Source organism: Arachis duranensis, chromosome 9 (assembly GCF_000817695.3).
Source record: "Arachis duranensis cultivar V14167 chromosome 9, aradu.V14167.gnm2.J7QH, whole genome shotgun sequence".
Classification (NCBI taxonomy): Eukaryota; Viridiplantae; Streptophyta; class Magnoliopsida; order Fabales; family Fabaceae; genus Arachis; species Arachis duranensis.
Window position 1 is genome coordinate 115,323,486 of NC_029780.3, and position 580 is coordinate 115,324,065.

Consider the following 580-nt stretch of genomic DNA (forward strand, 5'->3'; position numbering starts at 1 on the left):
TTTAGTGTTAAAAATTTTTTTAAACATGTAAATTGGACTTTTCAATTTGTTTTACATAAAAAAAATTGTATTTTCACTCATAAATATTTTTTTTTACCATAAATCGAATCCTAAATTTTGTATCCTAAATAAATCTGAACCTCCAATTTATGAATTTTAATTTTTTAAAAAAATTATCTTTATATTTATAAAAATATACCATTTTTTTATAACTGGACATACACATATTTTGAGTTTTCATAATTAAAAAAATTAATCCTCTTTTGTTGAATGTTAAAAACCTCAACTTTTTTTATTACTCTATATTGTTGATTTTTGGATACTCTATATTTTTTTGGTAAAATAAAATTTATTATCTTTGAAAAAAAAAACAGATTTATAATATCTTTATGTTTATATTAAGAAACACTAGAAGTTAATGTCACATATCATAAAAAAATATTATTCTGATAAAGATGTTTAAAATATCTTTTTTTAAAAATAATTTTTAGTAATTAAAATTTAACACATATAACTAATTAAATCATGTTTTTTTTGTCAAAATTAGGCTAGACAAATTAATTTAACAAAAAAATGGTGA